A 14938-nucleotide genomic window follows, 5' to 3' on the forward strand; every position below is an offset into this window, starting at 1 on the left:
TCCACCTCCTTTCCCAATGCCCTCCTCATTTACCATTTCACAAGTTCCCTAATATTTATCAAGTGAATGGTCAATCTTATGTATGATTCTGTTTCATTTTCATGGTGAATAAGGAGGGCTGGTGTTTAAATTCTGGTTGCATTATGGTATGACTGCTTGTCTGCTGAAGGCCTTTGACATGATCATTTGCCTGTCAGGGTGAAATAGTCCCATAGCAGCACCCAGCATAGGTCCATGGTCCAGAAGGACTGTATAACTGGTGCCAGGTGATGAGTGGGAAAAAACAGCAACGTGGAAGCTTGTGTTTCTGTGTGTGCATGAGAGAGACTGAGAGAGACAGAGGATAGAGAAAGAGATATAGGGAGGGATAAAAAGAGAGACAGAGCTATACACACACAGAGAGAAACAGAGCAAGAGAGAAATATATAGAGAGATAGAGAAAGCCAGAGAGAAATTTACATGCAAAGAGGCAGAGAGAGAGAGAGAGAGAGAGAGAGAGAGAGAGAGAGAGAAGAAAGGCAGAGAATAGAGAAAGAGACAGAGGGAGAGACAAAGAGAAAAACAGAGACAGAGAGAGAAAAATATACAGAGACAGAGAGAAAGACAGAGAAAGACACACAGAGACAGAGAGAGAGGGAAAGAGAGATAAAGATGGAGGGAGAGGCAGAGAGAGGAAAAAGAGAGAGAGAAGCAGAGATGGAGAAAGAGAAATGGAGAGACAGGGAGACAGAGGAGAGAGAACACTTTTCATGATGCTCTCTCAAGTCAATTCAAAGGATGGTCAGGCCCTTATTCTGAGATTTTTGTCTTCCCTACTTTTGGGCGTTGAATTATTTTATGAAATGATGGTGAAGGAAGACACTATTAATGTTTTACCAGAATATAAGTTTGTCAACCTTATAAACATCAACATTTTCAATATTTCACTGATGTGTGAAACCCAAGTTGGGGGAGCCACTGTGCTGGACCAACTTTTCCCCCAGCGCGGGATTCTCTTTTCAGTGTTGAGCCGTTTACTACCTCATGGAAGCCTAACTCATTAGTTTCTGGATGGTTCTCATTGCTAGAGAATTCTTTCTTTTATTGAACTGAGGATCGGCTTCCTCGAACACCTAACAGTTAGTCCTAATTGTACCCTCTGGAGTGACGCAGCTCTCTTTCACATAGCTTCTTCAAATATTGGAGGACTGCCACGTGGGAGAGTGATTGTATTGATTTAGTTGATAGAACCAGGATCAATGAGTACTATTGGGGGGATAAATGAAGATGCACCTCTAGTTTCTTCCACTATGTCTTCTACCTTAGAGCCTCCTAATAATAATGAAAATAAGAACCGCCATAGCTAGCTTTCAGGGGGTGTTTATTTGGTGTGAGGCCCCATTCTAAGCACTTGACAGCATATTATTAATAATTCATCCAGCCTTCACAGTAACCCTCAGAAGTAGGACTTTTATTAGCCCCACATTTCAGATGAAAAATTGAGGTGCAGAGAAGTGAAATTTCCTTGTGGTCATACAGCTACTAGTAAGTGGAGCCAGGATTGAAACCTGTGTAGTCTGATTCCAGAGCCTACTCTTTGAACCACTAGACTTTTAGCCTGCACTTTAATCACTTCATAGCTTCTCTCACCTCTCTCTTCTAACCCATCACTGTCAAAGTTCTTAAAATATGAAGTCAGTCCTGCATATAAATCCAAAATGGATAGATAAGTCCAAAGGGGAAGGGATCATTCTCCCCTTGATTAGACACTGTATGGCTATTAACACAATCTAAGACCACATTTAATGGTTAGTGACAGCAGCGTCATAACATGGGGTCATACTGAGCTTGTATTTAACTCAAATAACTCAGGTTCTTTATATACATATACATATAAACCAGATACCTGATCCTATGTTTTCACAATTGATTTTTGCAATGTGATTGCAGGATTTGGTGAATATCTTCATGTCAAGTCTTTTTCTACAATTCTGTTTAAAATAATGGATTTGCATATGGACATGGCATGTAACAATTTGGTGGTTTGGCTTGATGAGACTGTGGGCAGTAATTATTTTCAGAATTATTCTGTTTATGGTTGTCATGATATTATTGTGCAAGAAATAAAAACAGATTGAGGAAAAAAATTGAGTTTTTAGTTTGGGCCAAAGCTTTGTAACCATCTTGAATCAGTCTCTCCTGCAAGCTCTCCTTCCCAGCTTTGCATCATGTAAGCAAATCTGCCAAATCTTCTTCCAAGTTGCTGATGTCTCAGGCAGACGGTTCCCAGAGGGCTGAGATAGGGCATGCAGCTCCATGTAATTTAATCTAGAGACTTCTTGTATGAGGTTTATGTAGTGTTCGGTATCAATTTGTAAATAGCTTAGAAGATCACCCATTGGAGCCCACTACCAGCCAGGAGCTGGCTCTAAAGCTCTGGTTGTGGATTCTAGCTGTAATGAAGAGTGTTCACTCTTCCACATTGCAACATTTACCAAAACCCACCATGCTCTGGGCACTATGATAGGTACTGGGCATATAAAGACACGATTGCGGTCTTTGTCTTCAAGGACTGGCAGATCCTCTGTGAACTCCTGACCTTGGTTATACAGATGTTATTCGACCACCCCAAAAGAAAGCCTCAGCCTGCACAGCATCATGGACAAGAGGGACATTTCCTTTCCAGAAGCATCTTACTACCCACTATAAGCCTCTATCTTGAGTGCTATTCCTTGATGAAGAACCACTGATGGTCCTCCAAACTCACCAACCAAGCCTGACCTCTATTGCCTGAAACTCAAAGACCTGGAGGCTCTGGCCCCTTCTGCCAACACAGCAGTAATCCCCCCTCTAGTCTCTTTCAGGCAGACCCACCTCTGCCTTGTCCAAGAATACTCAATGCTTTGCTCCTCCTCACTCTTGCTCACATTGTTTCCCTTTCTTGGAATGCCTTCTTTCCCCCCTGCCACCAAGCCAGCTCTTGCCTGTCCAATCTTCCAAGTCTCCATTCAAGCTCTACCTTCCCCTGGAAACTTCTTCACCTTCTTCAACTCTTGCTGACTCTTCTTCTCTGTGGAGAGAGGATTTACAGTTCCTACCACAGCTTAGCACTGCTTTCTACATAGTCTTGTCTCAGCTGAGGTTGTTTCATGAGGATAATCTTATTTTCCCAATGTCAAGACAACACCTGTATGACAGTATACAGGCATTTTATTCCCACTGCACCTAGCAGAGTACAGTCCACAGAAGAGAATTCAATGAAAACATGTGTTGCCTTTTTTCTTTTATTGCTTTATCCCAGAAAGAGATCTAAAAGCAACTAGGTTTTTGTTTGTTTTGTTTTTTTAATTTTCTACTCTTGCCCTCATCATTTTTTTCTCCCTGCACATTTTCCTTCCAACCCAACTGGACTCTTCCTGCAACTTTACTATAAGTTTCTCCTGCATCAAGACTTTCCATAATTCTGCCATGAACAATAGGATCCATTGTGTTTGTTCATTTGTTGTTGGTCGCAGCTCTCACCATATATGGTACACTTTCCCAGGGGCTCCTCAGCTCCGGCCCTTTGCATTGTATCTTTCACCAGGTGGGATGCACCAGCAAGTAAGTGATTATCGCTTTGGTCAGCTCAGGACACTCAATAGCCATGATCCGTTTTTTCCTCTGCAGGTCCTATAGGGACAGGGATGAAATTCGAAAGAAATAGAGGCCCCAAGAGGTAAAGAAGGGAGAGATCCTCTCTCTCTGTCCTTGTTAGACCTCTAAACAATAATCATTTTGTACCTGACTCAGGAAGCTTTCCCACTCAGCACTGTGGGCCTGGGGCTGCCCCAGCCTTGACTTTGATTCTGAAGCAGACCCACCTCTGGGTTCACCCCCATTCCCACCCCACACTCACTCTCAGTGGAATCATCCACAGCCTATAAAGATGCTTTTTTTTTTTCTATCAGCAGGTGAAGTCTGGAGCAGGACTCTAAGGCTTTCTGTCCTCCATGCCGCTCGCCAGAAAAGGGGCTGTGAACTGTAAGTAACTTTGATTGGCGTTTTCCACATTGACTCAATAAGGTTATGGGTTAAAGACCAGAACCCTGAGCCTGATCTTTAACAGCTGTGCATTGTGCGAGCGTCACCCTCAACACCGAGCAAGGCCGAATGTAAAAGATGGTGGAACTCTAATTGGGTTTTGTCTGAATGTGACAAAGAAGCCTGTAATATGACATCCTATTTAATTAGACTTTATTGATTAAGGAGGACTTGACGTGTTGTGTGTGTCCCGAGTGCTGGAGAGGAAAGCTCTTGAGTTTGCAAGGCCAGCGCGGACCCCAGCCACCATCAGCTAAGCTGGGGAGGGAGGGAGATGGGGAAGGGGCAACGTCAGTCTGCAAACCGGGCCAAGTTCTTAGCTGGCGCTCGCTTTGACGTCTGGTTATTTCTGGGGAGGTGGGAGGAACGCAAAAGGAAATGCTGCTGCCTACTTCCCATCAGCACGAGAAGAGCTTCACCTCACCCCCCTGCTTCTTTGCTCCCGTTGGTGCCCCGACGTGGCAAAAGTCTGCCTCCCTGTGGGAGCTAGCCTGTGCTCAGCCTTCTCTGTGATGCCCCCCTCTTCTGAGACCCGGCAGCTCTCCTGCGCTGCCCCAGACCTCACTTGACCGTTCCCTGGAACCTCCAGCGATGCGGTGAGCTGCTGGAGGGCCAGGCCTGGGATTCCCTTTGTAGCCTCAACCTCGTCGCTGTGCGGGAGGTGTGGGTCGAGGGCTGCCTTGTCCAGCTGGGCAGAGCTTCTCCACCCTGCACCTGGGGGTACCGGAGGCCATGCAGCCGCTGCGACTTGGATGGCACGCTGGCTTCTGACTGGTTCACGGAATTATACATGATGAACGGTTATCAGCACCCGTCTTCACCTCTGTGTAAAAATAGATGGACTGTAATGAGTAGTTGAATAAATCATAAGAATGGCTGCCCTGCGATCGTCTAACATCCTGCCCACGGCTGCCCGGCGAGGGGGCGGGCGCCGGCCTCCCGCCTAATGGCCTGCGACGCAGCGCTGACGGAAGGGCCTCGGCGCCTCCCCTGCAGCCCCTGCTCCGGCTGAGGGGCTGGGAAGGGTGCTCCCTCCTGTTCCAGGAAAGCCTCCCGAGGAGGCGGGGGCAGGGGGGTGGAGTGGAAAGATAATGACCTCTGGGAGAATCGATGCGTCCTGGCACCGAGCTAGAGGGTCCTCACAAGTCAAGCAGGAGAGGAGCGAGTTGAGTGTGAACCTGAATGAGAGAGTGCGGGGCCGGGGACATAGGTCTGCCGATGCCCTCCCTGCCCCGCAGCCCGCCCTGGGACCTCCATCCTGGGGACAGCCCCTCACAGGAACGCGCTCTTGGAGTTCCCGTGAGAAACTGGAAGAGCAGGCTCCTGCAGGTCCCTGGGCTCTGAAAGAGGAAGGTTCACTCGACCTCTCAGCGAGGGGTTTGAGGATCCTGCCCTTTGGAGAGGGGGGAGGAAGTGGAGGAGGAGAGGCAGGCCTGGAGGGTCCCGGGCCAGTTGAGGAGGGAACGGGCTGAGGCTCTGAGGTCCTAGAGAAGACCAGTGAGGCTGGGTGGGAGAGGGAAGCAGCGACCGTCCCGTGCCTCTGCTGTGTAAAGAACCACTCCAAAGCTTAGTGGCCTGAAATAAAAGTCACGTTCAGTAGATGCAGATATTCTGGGAGTCGGGAGTTAGGACGGGGTCGGGTGGGAATAGCTTGTCTCTGTTCCCCGGTATCTGAGTTCACAGAGCTGGGGCAACCTGAAAGCTGGGCTCTGCAACCACCTGAAGGCCCGTTCACTGGTAATTCTGGCAGCTGATGCTGGCCACGGCTGTCGGCCAGAAGGGCTACATGTGGCCCCTCCAGGTGGCCCATGCTTCCTTGCACCATGGTGGCTGGACTCCAAGGAGCAGCCCGGTGGAAGCTGTGTCGCCTTCCATATCTACCCTCAGAAGTCAAGCAGCGCTGCTTCCACTGCATTCTCCAGATTGAAGCCATTACAAAGGTCGACCTAGGTTTAAGAGGGGTGAACACAGATGAACCCCTGATCCCAATGTCTCCATGAAGGAGGGTCAACGTCACAATGAAAGAAGAACGTGAGGGATAGGATAAATACTGTTGCAACCATCTTTGGAGAACATAAACTACCACAACTAGTATTCAGCATGAATCTGCTAGTGGCATGGCAGCCTAATTGGTTTCCCAGAACGCATGAAACGGATTCTTCCTGGGTGGTAGTCTGCTCCCCCTAGAAAAACAGGCTAACAAAATGCCCATTAGCTCATGGAATGTCCAAATTTAAAGCACCCCTCCAAGGCTGAGCCAGCCTTCCTCGAGGACATTCTTGGGTTCCTGAGATGGTTCTAGAAGGCCCTGCAATTGGTGGATTCCTCTACCTCATAGTCCATCCCAGGAGGAGTAGGTACAGACTGCAGCCCACAGCTTGAAGGGCTCGGCCTGGAGAGGACTTGACAGCTGTGACCAGGGACTCCACAAGCTTTGAGGCCTGCATTTGCACCCCGCCTCCCCGTGCACCCTTTCCGTGGCCTTCTGAGCTATGGCAGGCCTCTGCCAAACATCAGGACTTCAGAGGCTAAAGGGGGTCTGTGTTAGGGACAGCACAGTTTTTTGCTCTCCTTCCTTCCCTTCTCCCTTGTACTAGAACCTGGGGGACCTTGTGCCCTTAAGGATCCAGGCTCCTTGTCGTCCTCCATTTTCCAAACCCAGATGTAGCTGAATTTTGGAAGAGCATGTAAGTGTCCTGGATCCCTTGTTGTGACTTAAGGGGACAGAAACCAAACCCAGGCAACCAAAGAGCAGAGGCAAAACCAGCTCATCTTCCCGAAGGACTGAGATCTGAGGATGGCTTAAAGTGAAAGAGAAGGGCAGGGAAGAGAGGGGCAAGTGGGCTTGGTTTTGATGAAAAGGGACCAGGGTTTGGAGGGAGAGTCTTGGGTTCTTTCACAAGTTCCACTTAGTATCAATATTAATGATATCAATAGCCGTATTTTTTGAGCTCTTATTACATGCTAGACTCTCTGTTAAGCACTTGACATACCTTTTCTCATTGAACTCTTCCACTACTTTACTAAATACTGTCATTATCTCTGTATGACAGAAGAGGAGAGGGGGCTTAGAAAATTAAGGGAAACACCCTAGGAAGTAGCAGAGTGAGTTAGTAACAGAGCTGGAAGTCAACCCCAGGACCCTCTGATTCTAGAGACCTAACTACTTCATCATGGGGCTCCACAACCCTCAGTTTACTCTCCTGTAAATCGGGGGCACCTGATGCGATCACGTCCAATGTCACTATCAGTGCTAAAATTCAGAATGTGCAGAAAGGATTCTCGGAATCTGCTCCAATAAATGGATCCCCATGAAAGTATGGAATGATTTCCTGTTCTCTACTTTCCCCTTATGTGAAATTTAGGTCAGGAAACTAATGTTTCATTGGTGCAGGTGAAGGCAACAGATGAAAACGTAAAGTTCCTTGGTATTCTCAAGGCTCTAACTTGGGGCAAAACTGTTGGATCTAAAGTTTGAATCCCAGCTGGGAAATTTAACACCTTTGTGATCCTGAGGGAAGTTACATAACCTCTTGGGCTTCCGCTTCCTTTAAAATGGAAAAAGGATTGTATATACTTTCCCAATTGCTGTGGGAAATAAATGAAAACCCGTAAATAACTAGAAAGTGAATTTCTAGTTATTTAAGGAAGGAAGGGAGGGAGGAAGGGAGGAAGGGAGGAAGGGATTATTCCTTTCTACTGCCCCTTAGGAGATGGTCAACAATCTTTCCTCTAACTGTACCTCCATAAAAGTTCACTCACAAACTATTGGCATTTTAATAATACACATTAGCATCTTGCCCTTTGACAAATGAATATTGAATGAGCAATAAAGAGGCAAAAGAGTAAGCCGGTGTACTGCTGCAGAGAAACTGGAATCCTGTGTGGCTGCCAGAGGGAAAGCCCCTTTCTCTAAGCCTTGTGGCTCACCTCTCTCTGCAGCCGGTCCTAGAAAAAGGGCTTCAGATTCCAGCCCAGCCCAGTCTGAGCAAAATTTGCCCTCATTTTTTTCTTTCACTTGGCTGGAGTGGCCTGGAGAGAAGAGAGGAAGGGCCACTGAAGCTGAAGAGCTGCTGCAGGGATGGAGTTCCCTCCCACCCCTCCCCCAAACACCGGGGCTCGCCCCACTACCTTTTCTGACAACACAGGCTTCTTCCCCACGTACTCTCTCCCACTCCATAAACTGAAAGTCTACGGACCATCAGACCATGTGCCCCCAAAGAAATCAGGCAACGAGTCCAAAGAAAACTCAGGCTGATTTCTTTCTCTCTCAGAGCTTGGGGTTGACGTTCAAATTCAACGCGGACTTTCCTGCCCGGCCTCAGTCCGAGGCCTCCATCCCCTTCCGCTCCTGCTCCCAGCCCCGCTGCCACAGGCTCTGATTTTCCGCGGCCTCCATCTGGGCTGGGAGTCCTTAAGTGTGCAGAAAGCAGTGACAGGGGCTCTTCCTTGGTCCGGCTTAATTGGGGTGATTTAATGGTGTTTCTGGCGGATTCAGATTTATACGGCTTTCTGAGCGGCAAATCTGCTTTCTAAATGTAGAATTTTTGTGGAGTGGTAAAAAATAATGGCTGTTCTGTGATTCCTGTCTCCCGAGCTAGGAGATTGCAATTTACATTATGCAAATAGACATTATGCAATCAAGGCACTTTAGCAGAAATCTGGCTGCAGAGAGGCCGCTGATGAGATGCCAGGTCTGGGGCCCCAACTGGAGGGGGCTCTGCGAAGAGGGGAAGAGCAGAGGGGTGGGGCCGGCAGGGGGTGGCGGGAGGGAAAGGGTCTGTTCATCTGGCCCGAGGAGGCCAAGTGGAGCCTGCCCAGAGAAGACAGCATCCAGAGAGCTGCCAAAACCACTCTCTCAATTAATGGCTTTGTTTAATCGGACCCCCTGTCCAGAGCGGTATTGTCTTACGGATAATTTCGTTTGCCTAACGAGATTTTGCTAATTAAATCTCCTTTCAGTTGGTGTGACTATGCCTGCAGGAGAGGGGGCTACTTGGAGTCTTCCCCATAAACCTTTCTGGAGAGGAACTAGGAAGGAGGGAGGGAGGGTGGAGAGAAGAGAAAGAAGGGAAGGGAGAAGCTTCCCTGCTGTAAGGAGGGCAGGAGAGGCTTGGGGGGGTTGGGGACTGCCAGGTGACTGTCCCCTGGTTCCCGGCCCCCCTGGAAATGCAGACAGTCATAAATCTTTGTGCAGCCTGAAGGGAAATCCCTTCTTCCTTTCCCGGTGGCTCCTGTTACTTTCACCCTTATCTGTTCTCAGTTTCTTCCCTGCTCTCCAGAGAGAGGTCCTAGGAGGATTGCCCAGCCCAGCTCCCGGCAGCTCTGGCTGGAGGAGTCGGTGAGGAGGGTGGCACTGGGCCCTCCCTTTGACCCTGCTGTTAGCCAGGCGGGCTGGCCCCCCAGAGAGGAAAAATGGCCCCCGAGTTGGCCATTTCTCCAGGGATAATTGCCTGAGTCAGAGAAGGCCAGGCAAATTCCTTTATCAGCAGCCCCCCAAGGCTATCCCGCCACCTGCCACCTCCGGAAGAGCCTAGTATCGTGCCCGGCAGCGTGGGCTGGAACCTGACAAAGGCTGCTGTTGGCGCATGTTGCTACCCCGCCCAGCTCCGCCCCCCACCCTGGTGGCTCCCTACTGTTGTATAGGCTAAAGGGTGGCGACCTTGGCCCAGATGACCGTGGACCTCTTGGTTCCCCACCAGTCTATTTTTCTTGTTTCGTCTCCCACCATCCTTCCCTGCTCCTTCTTCCTGAGTCCATACAGAGACTCAAACATGCATCCACTCCTGATAACCGAAAATGGTGGATGGCTCGATTTGCCTCCAAATCCCCTGCACTTTTGCACTGCAGTGCCTTGCTCATGCCATCCCCTCTGGGATATCCCCAGCCTGGAGAATCCCTGGCTCAGGTCTCCCCGAAGGACTGCTTCCTTAACAGATCTTCCCTGCCCACCAACCCCCAACACTGCTGCCTTCCTTCCCTCCTGCCTGTCGTCAGAGAACCATGGTTAAGGGCCCATCTACCCACATTCAGGACGGAATCGTAGTCTGCTCTTGGTCCCAGCATGTTAAATTGTGCCTGGACATTGCAGGCACCCCATAAGGTTAGTTGGAGGCGAGGATGAATGAGCCAAGGGAGGAGGGCTTAGGGAAGGACGGACCTCAGGGAAGGACAGACCGTCTTCAGGGAACCTCCGAACCCCCGATGGATGATGGTGGGGGCAGGGAGGGCCGGCGAGCTGATTCTCTAGAGGTCTCCGGAGTTACCGGTGGGAAGGCATAAACCCTCGGCGGGAAAGCACAAACCCTTGTTGATCCCCTTCTGGGTGCTAGGTCCTACACAAGGTCCTGTCCTCGTCCCATTTCACACGCTCCCACAGCCCCTGTGAGGGGGCATTACTTTTGCAGAGGGAACTGAGGCTCGTCTACCCTCATCGGTGGGCAAGACCGTTTTTGCCTGTAGCTGGGCCCACTGGTGGGGCCCCAGGAGAAAACTCTTTTGCTTCCCAGTCCCCTTCCCCATCCCATCCATCCTTCCATCCGTCCATCCCAACTAGAGCCCAAGCTGCCCAGGAGGTGCATCATGGCACCAAGCCTCACGCATGGGTTGGAACGCCTGCGTGTGCCACGCTCATGTGTGTGCCCGTCTCCGTGTGTGCTGGGGGCTGGGGGGAGCATAGACCTCCGAGGCGGCTGCTGGCTCTGGACTGTTGACCAGCAATGGATGTCCGGGGTGGAAGAGGGCAGCCCGGGAAGATTGGCTCAGAGCTTCCTGGGTGGTAGGTATGCGTGTGCCCGCATGTACACATGGGCGTACAGGCTGTGGTGGGTGGGTTGTGCGTGCATGGGAGAAGGAGGCAGTTCTGGGAGAGTGCTTGGTGTTTTTCTTGGTCTCCCAGGGTCAAGTGCACTGCTTTCTGCCCTGGTGACTTCCCCATGATCCAGGCACGCCTGTCAGCATTTTGTCATTTTGTCTCTTCATCTAAGCTTTTATCTATCCTTCCATTCACATCATGCTATGCTCTGACTCTGTCGTGTTTCTAGGAGCAGAGCAGGTGCTTGACAAGTCCTCGGCGAATGCACGAGTGAGTGACGGAATCGGCATGTGCTTCCATGTCAGGCAGCCTTGGGTTTGAGCCCCGGATCTGTTATTTACTTAGCTATGACCTTGGGGTTTCATTTTCTCATCCAGAAAGCAAGACTAATAATACTGCTTCGCCTATCTTTCTCAAAGGGTTGTTGGTGGAGGATTATAAGAGATACGTGAAAGTGTTTTATAAACTATAAAGCTCTGTACAAGGATAAGAGGTTATTATTATAATGGTTATTATGCTTGAAATGATCATTGTGTTTGAAAATTAAGGATTTTTTTTTCCAGGAACATAAAATCACCTAGGCTTGATCTGAACTCTGAGACTTACAGAGCAATTGTTATAGGAACTGATTCCAGATATGCCCATTGTGGGAGACCCCTGCCCGCTCCGCTTTCCCCATGGACTGTCACTGGGGTGGGAGGAGGCGTGTGTGGTGAAAGTACCTTCTTCACTCAGGTCACGTAAATGGTCTCTCTGGAGTCTCCATGCCTCATTCCCTTTTTCTCTATTGGTCTTCTGAACTTCTCATGCCAAGTTGCTGCGCTCTGCCCAAGCTCCCAGCTTACCAAGTATGTCTGTAGGAGAGTGTTCCTCACACTGTACCTGTGGCAATTGTCCGCCTCCTTCACCAGTATGCACAAGTTCTAGGCGTAGCCCCAGAGTCCAGTGGATGAATAGATGGAAGAAAGATGAAGGGAAGAGTCGGGGTGTGGTAGGAGCATAAGATTGGAGCTTCCAAAGCAGGGGAGTGTGGGAAAGCAGCTTGGGCAAGATTAGCACTGTCTTACCAATGAACCTCACATTTCTGAGATGTTTTCCCCCCATTCCCATGCCCAAAAGGCCAAAGAGGTTGATCTTCCTTGGGATATCTGAGCCTGGGGACCCCAATCCCATAGAGATGGGTGATTGGCCTCAGCCAGGTGGTCAGCCTCCAGGTTAGAGCAGCATCTGCCTTTTACTGACCCCTACAGGTGAGCAGGTACCCTCCTGGGGAGGTAGGCACTGCCTATCCCACCCACTCCCCGTCCAGATTCTGTCTCTTGGCTGGCTGTGCCCAGCTGGCAGAGAGTCTGCTGGAAATCCTGCCTGGGACTTGGCTCATTCACCTCTCTTGATCCAGAGGTACCTTGTCCCCTGCCTGCTCTGGGCCCCTCCCACCCTCAGAAATCCTCCAGGAGCCACAGGCAGCTTCAGCAAAATGCCAGGGGGCTGGGAGGCTTTTCATTATCGAATGCACTGAACCTATTTGTGAGTGTTTTGCAAAGTGTTTAATCCAAGGTGTTCCCTCAATTAAATTAGTGCAAACATCTGTGTCCCACATCCACCTCCATTTGCATTCTGTGCCATTTATTACAGCGGGAAATTGGAAGGCACCTTAGGAATACTTAGGACCGAATTAGGCGGGGTTGGGGTGGGCATCTTGGGGAGGGAGTAGTGCCAGGGAGGCTGTCCACAGGGGATCCACCTCCGGGCTGGACCACTGCTGGCGCGGGAGCCCATGTTTTTGGGGACAGACTCCAGACCACCCAGTCCAAGGGGGAGTTCGGTGAGTTTTATGTCCCCCATCTGGAGTCAACGACTGCAGAGGCGGGGGGAGTTCACTGCTGTTGTTGTTTTATAACTTTTCTTTTCTTCTTTTTTTTTTTTTTTGAGGTACCAGGGCCAGGGACTAACCCGGGACCTCTTACGTGGGAAGCTGGTGTTCAACTACCAAGTTACATCAATTCCCTTGAGCTGGTTGTTTCATTTGTTTGCTTGTTGTTTACTTTTGTTTTTAGGAGGCCCTGGGGATCGAACCCGGGACCTTCCATATGGGAAGCAGGTGCTCAATCGCTTGAACAACATCTGCTCCTGTTCTATAACTTTAAAAAAATATATATATATATATTATTTATTTTTAAATATACTTAGATTACATAAAATGTTGCATAAAAATACATAAGGGTTTCCCATATGCCCCACTCCCCATACCTACCACTTTTCCCCACATTAACAACTTCTTTCATTAGTGTGGAACATTCATTGCAATTGATGAACACATTTGGAGCATTGCCACACAGCATGGATTATAGTTTACATTATAGTTTATACTCTTTCCCACTCCATTCTGTAGGTTATGGAAAGATATCTAATATCTTGTATCTGACTTTGCAGTGTCATTCAGGACAATTCCAAGTTTCAGAAGTTTTAATTTTTGATCTGATTAAAAATAAAAAGATGGGGTGCAGATTTAGCTGAAGGGATTGAGCACGTGCTTCCCATGTACGAGGTCCCAGGATTAATCCCTGGTACCTCCTAAAAACAAAAAACAAATGAAAAACCAATTCTTACTGGGGAGCAGAGGTAGCTCAGTGGTTGAGCGCCTGCTTCCCACGTCCAAGGTCCTGGATTCAATCTGTGTTACCTCCAAAAATAAAAAATAAAAAATAAAATAAAAATAAAAAGACGGTATCACACTCAAGTGACCCACTTGTGTCTGTCCCCGGAGGAGTCCTTTCCTGCTGGAAGGTGGGAATTTTTTCACCTTGAAACTGCTAGGTCTTGGAGACTGGTTGAACCCCATGACCGCTAAGTAAGTATGTCAGGAGTCCCACGAATACAGTAAACTAGTATTCTAGTTAGAGGACCTAATAGCTGGAGGTCCTCTAACAATGGGACACAGCAGGGGCCAGAGCTCAGAAAGGTCCAACATCCTGCTCTTGGTTCCATAGCTAGAAGTGGAGCAGACAGGATTTGATCTCAGGTCTGCATGATGCCAGAGCCTATGTGTTTTCCGCTACACTTGGACATCTGCCCGAAAGAAAGCAGTTGGGATTGGCTCTGAGTCAGGGACCCGGCTGCCTCCCCAGGTGCCCTGCCTGGCATCCCCTGGCCTGGGAGGACAACGGGGCCCCGGGCCTAGCCCGGCTGCTGGGAGGGCTCAGGCTGGGATTCCCTGGGGCCTCTGGGTGGCCCGCTTCACCTGAAGGTGGCTCACCGGAGGGAAGGGAACCTGGGCTTTTCTGGGGTGGGGCAGGGAGGAAAAGGAAAAAGCGAAGTCTGGGAAGTGGGGAAGAGGCTCACAGGCCTCTTCGAGGCCTCTGGATTCATCATAGTACCAAAGGGGAAACTGAGGCTCAAGGGAGGCAATGACTTGGTGAGGACCAGAAGGGGTTTGGTGGTAGAGGCCAGACTGGAGCCCAGGGCTCCCAGCTCCTGTGGAGAGTGGTGTGAGGGCTTGGGGCAGTCCTGGTGGTTTTGTGGGGTGACTGCTGCCTTTCTAGACACCAAATGTAAACCACGACAGGAGCCGGGAACCAGGTGGGAAAGGAATGCCGTACTGTGGACCTCATCTGCTCTGGGTCCTTCTGAGCCGCCCTTATCAGAGAACTTCCTGGTCCCCAGAGAACTGCTGGCCATCTCCAGCCTGGGACCGGGGACCCTGACCCCAGGAAGAAGGTCCACCTGGGGACGTCCAGGGGGGTGGCGGGAGCTGGGGCGACCAGAGACCCAGCTGGCACCACCAGCTGCCATCCATCTCTGCCTCCCTCCCCTTCCTCAACATGACCTGCGGTCCAGGAGCCGAGCCAGGAGGCAGGAGGAGAGATTTGAGTTCAAAGCCTGCCCTCCCACCTCCTCCCTCTGACGAGATGTGACCAGGTCTTAGCTTTAGCTTCCCCATCTGTTAAAATGCAATAATAATCTCATCTCACGGGATTGTTGGGATAATTAAAGGCCTGCTGGACCCAGTGAAGGGACTCAGTACCTTGCTGTTCTGTTTTCCTTTCTCTTCCGTGGCTCCTG

At 49.9% G+C, this 14938-nt stretch overlaps 1 protein-coding gene across 4 annotated transcripts in view; it reads left to right on the plus strand.

Annotated features, from left to right (window-relative positions):
• The window catches only part of PKNOX2 (PBX/knotted 1 homeobox 2), a 272823-nt gene that overhangs the window by 69120 nt on the left and 188765 nt on the right, over positions 1-14938 (plus strand). For 3 of the 4 annotated variants that reach the window (XM_058289381.1, XM_058289382.1, XM_058289383.1), the window contains exon 2: positions 3930-4002. The gene's annotated coding sequence lies outside the window, so the exon portion shown is untranslated. The remainder of the gene's footprint in view (positions 1-3929; positions 4003-14938) is intronic. The other variant, XM_058289380.1, reaches the window with a different exon arrangement.

This window comes from Dasypus novemcinctus, chromosome 27 (genome assembly GCF_030445035.2).
Source record: "Dasypus novemcinctus isolate mDasNov1 chromosome 27, mDasNov1.1.hap2, whole genome shotgun sequence".
NCBI classification, from domain to species: domain Eukaryota; kingdom Metazoa; phylum Chordata; class Mammalia; order Cingulata; family Dasypodidae; genus Dasypus; species Dasypus novemcinctus.